Consider the following 4896-nt stretch of genomic DNA (forward strand, 5'->3'; position numbering starts at 1 on the left):
TATCTCAATGTTGAACCCCCAAAATATGTATAATCAACTTTGATTCAATAAAAATTAAAAAATAAGGAAAATTTTAAATAAATAAATAAAAATTACAAATAGATAGGAAAAATAAGTTCTAGTGGTGTACAGTAGTGCTAGGCACCTGTAATTAACAATAATTTATTGTATGTTGTCAAATAGCTAAAAAAGAGGAACTTAAATTTCTCATCAGAAAGAAATGATAAATTTTTGTAATGATGAGTTTGCTAACCACCCGGATTTGATCACTACACATCGTATACATGTATTGAAATATAACTCAGTATCCCATAAATGTGTACGATCAATATGTTTCAATTACATTTTTTAAAGATCTTGGAAAAGAAAATAAATAACTATTTGTTAAGTGAAAAACTAAACTAAACTAAAATAAAATAAAAATAAATGCTACACTTTAAATTGCAAATTTATAGACCCTCTAGTCATCATCCTAGAAAAAAAGTCAAATACTGTACAGAAAATTATAAACTTATTGTTATCTAGTAGTGAATCTCGTCTTCTCTCTACCACTTTCTCCAAATAATTAGCCAGTGAAATGTATTTATTGCATATCTGCTGTTTTCCGGACATTATGTGTGCTGTAGAGGACACAAGCTTGTTCCTGCTTGTATCTTTTTGCATCATTACTCTGGGTTCTTTTCTAGTCTGTACAATAGGCGTTTTTACAGTAGTACAAATCCTAGTCCTGACCCTTTCTTGCTGGCATTATTTAAATCATCTTTGGAGGTTCAAGGTGGTTGAGTGAAGCTTCAGTGTTTGAGGAGGAAGGTACAAAGGAAGAAATGGTTTACACACTTGGCTCCTTTCCCCTTTCACCAGAGGGCTAGAGTTTGGGGAGAAAGGCTGGCATTTTATGGGGAAACTTAGACATTGAACCTATCATTACAAGAGTGTGGAGAAATATGACAAAGCAGCACAGGATACTGCTGGAGTTGCTGAAATGTATACTTTGGGCATTTAAGAAAAATGTTGCAAAGGCCGCCCCCGCCCCCTGCCTGGTGCATTCCTGTCTTGCTTTCTGCAGAGGCATTCGAGCTAGGCTAACTATGACAAAATGCTTCATGATGGCAGCCCAAAACACTTAATCTCTTTCTTTCTGTCTGCAATGTAACTTTAAATAAGTGTTGTCTTCCCTACCACCAAAACATGTGATTCCCTTTAAATATTTCAATAACCAGATGTTAAGTGCCTGGGCTTAATAGGTCCCCTTGAAAAATGATGATCAGAGTCCTAGTCTCTGCTCAAGAAGGGACAAATAAAAGGAGATGAGTGCTGCGGCTGTTTTAAAGCATAGCCACAAAATTCTTTGATGCCCCTCCCATCTAAAAGTGTGTTCTATTGCCTCTCACCTTGACTCTGGGCAGGTTTTTGACTGTTTTGACCCACAGCTTATGGTGGAAGTGGCACTATGTTACTTCCAAGTCTGAATCATAGAAGGCCTTGGGGCCTCTGCCTTCTTCTGTGAAACTCTTTCTCTTAAAACTGTGAATCATCCCATAAAAAATCCAAGGCCACCATGCTGGAGAGGTCACATGTAAGCACTCTGGTCTGTAGCCAGCTGAGACAACCCTGCTGAGGCACCAGATTTGTAATTGAAGCTGTCTTGGACCCATAAGACTAGTCCCTCTGCCAGCTGTATACCGCCAAGCAACCTCCATCAGTGCCATGTGGAAGAAAGAATCACCTTGCCAAACCCCTCCTGAATTTCTGACCCCCCCCAAATTATGCAAGATGATAAAATAGTTATTGGTTTAAGCCACTAAGGAGACCTGCTAAATAAAGAGAATCTGATTGGGGGACATTGGTGTCTATTCCATCGACCCAGTAGCACAGCATCTGGGTTAGCCCTGCCCTGAGCATGAATCCGCCATGGCTACATGCACAACGTCCCTCTCACCAATTAGGTGTGTCTCTGCTCCATCAGACGGGAGCAGAAAGAAGGGTGTGATGCTGCATCCCAACACTTCTGACAGGGTGAACCCCAGAGCCTACATGGAAACCCTAGAAGGAGGAGAGAATCGCTCCAGGGCCAGAAAAAGAAAAAAAAAAAAAAAAAAAAAAAAAAAAAAAAAAACGAAGAAGAAGACTATTTGAGACAAAGAAGAAATATTTGAAGGGAGGGGTTCTTCTAATCACTTTATTTTTCTATCCCTTTGCATTCGAAACTTCTTGGATGCAAACTTGCACCCCCCATACTTAATAAGTGCCAGGCACTGTGCTAAACACTTTAACTGCATAATATTCCTCCGTCTTCATTGCAACTCTGAAACACATGCTCTTAAGAAAGAGGAAGCAGAGTCTCAGAGCCTTTATATAAATTGCCCAAGTTCACAGCTAAATGGAAGTACAGACATTTTGACCAAGGGCTGTCTGACTCTAAGCCTTACACTATATTGCCTCCACTATTAATTAGTTTCTCATTTAGTTTCCTAGAAAGAAAAAAATTTCTCCCATTGAGATTTTTGCAAAATATTACTCAGGTCTTATGTCAAGCAATAAGACAGAATGTGGTTGGCCCAGTGCAAACCCACCACTACCATTAGGAAAACAACTCAGCGTACATAGTTTGTTTTCACAAGCTGAGCATACTGTCACTTCTTGTTTGTTTGGTTTAGTTTTGGGTTTTAGGTGTTTTGTCTGTCAGCTGAGGGTGATGGAGAGCCAAGAAATTATGACTCCAGCTCTGTATGTTCAATGCTGCCTTTTATTGTGGTTTAATGCTTCTTTTTGGCTATTCTCTGTGTTCTGCATGCATCCATGGTAACACTCAATATTTGAGTGAGAACTTGGGGAACAAAGTCCTACTGCCCCTAAGGATGGTATAGCATGATATGTTGACCCAGGACCCATCCCTGATTTTGATAACCTACTATCTCCCAACCCTGCTCCCATCACCAACTCCTATTTTTTATTGCCATTTCAAATGAACCATTCACGAGCAGTTTAGTTTCAAGTGAAACCTCAACATTACATAGAATAAGCTGACAATTTCTCATTTCTCCTGATACATTTGGGAGTCCAGGACTTGCTCATTCTTGTCTGCACTAGTCCAAAGTAAGAAAAAAAATAAACTTCTTTGTTCTGGAATTTTGCAGTGTGTGCTGTAATTGGATTTATTCCCTTAGAGATGGACAGGTTTTGACATCATGTTTCTTCACCAAGACTGCCTTTTGTTAGAGTCTGTGATGTGCCTGCTCACATGAGGGTATGAATTAGTGTAATTGAATCCTTACTTGCTCTCTCAGTAGGAGAACTTCAGCCATATTCTGTGCTTAATAATTAGGAGCAACTTGCTTTGTTTCAAATGATTCAAATGTCAAGTGACCCTGAGGCTATTGCTGTCCACTGAGTCAAACAGTGTTCTCTAACCTACCAGCTTAGAGATGAAAGAAACCACCTCACACCATGTTCCTGTGGTATTGCAGGACTTGACTGCCCATGGACAAGACTGAAGTTGGACATGCCTTACATGCCATTTTTTCCAAATGGCTGCTGAATATAACATGGCAGCACATGCACTACTCACCAGCCAAATTGCCTCTGTGTTCTCAGATCCATTTCCCAGCTTTCTCTGCTCTGTCCCATGCCACATAGAGCCAACTTCACATAAAGCCAACTCTTACAAACCAGATTTCCCAGACTCCCTTGTTAACAGGCTTCCAACCTGGTGGGACAGCGGGAGGCAACTGTGGAAGACTGGAGGACAGAAAGAAGGAGGAAACTGGGGTACTTCTCCTTCTCTCTGCCTTGATGTTGTCTCCAGCATCTCCTCCATAATTTCTACCTCCTCCATGTGGCCCTCCATCCCCTCAAAGTGGGAGCTGCTTCCTGCTGTTGCAATCTTCAGGTGGCCCCCCATTCTCTATATGCCTTTTCCACTACTCCAAAGCCTTTCTAATTGGTTTCCCATTTTGAACTTCCTCTACTGAATTACCTAAAATGTGTTCTGGTTTCCTGACTGGGTCTTGACTAATAACTTTATTACTTATCATCTGACATAGGAATTTTTGCAACTCTTTGGGGTCTGAGTGACAATCTGGAAGATGAAATTTTGATGCCAAAAGTAAATCCATGTCCATGAACTCTAAGATTGATTGTAGGGATAGCAAGTAGGTTTCCACTTGAGTTCTATATTTAATCAGGTGGTAGTGGCTGCCTGGACAACTGACTTGAAAAGGGTTCTGAGAATGGATCTGTACCTGGCCAGAAAGAGTGGTGAGATACATGATCAGTGCCTGATATTGGTGTGGAAATGGCAAGTGGCAGGATGCATGCCATGTATCTGCCTTCCCTAATGTATAGGAACAGAATGGGCACGGAATACTTGAAATCAGGAATATCCAGGAAAATCTATTGTGAATGCATCATATAGTGTACACAACTTACTATGTGTACAAAAGTGAATAAAGGTTCATCGTGTATTGATCACAGAAATAGAGAATGAAAACCACATTCTAAGATCTTCTGGCCCCATTATTCCATGATCACTTTCACAGCATTGCATCTATGTTTTCTGAACTGTCATTTGCATTCCTAAATCTGCATTTTAATATAGTCCGAATAGTATTAATTTGCTGTCTTAGGTGTCACAAAACAAAGGATTTCAAATTCTCCTTCTGTTTCTGCCACTTGAGCAGTATATCAGTTAAGTTCCAGTCAAAATTTCAACAGAGAGAATTTAATACAGGGAACTGGCTAAAGAATATTAGAGGATCAAGAGAACAAAAGTATTAGAGAAACACTGAGATAGCACAGAGGTACTAATACTACCAGGAAGCAACTACCACCCCTACGGCTGGGAGAAGAAAGGAAGTTGGTTTACCAGAAACTAGATGCCCTCAAGGAGGAGAGGCC

Source organism: Galeopterus variegatus, unplaced genomic scaffold, assembly GCF_000696425.1.
Source record: "Galeopterus variegatus unplaced genomic scaffold, G_variegatus-3.0.2 Scaffold6284, whole genome shotgun sequence".
Lineage (NCBI taxonomy): Eukaryota > Metazoa > Chordata > Mammalia > Dermoptera > Cynocephalidae > Galeopterus > Galeopterus variegatus.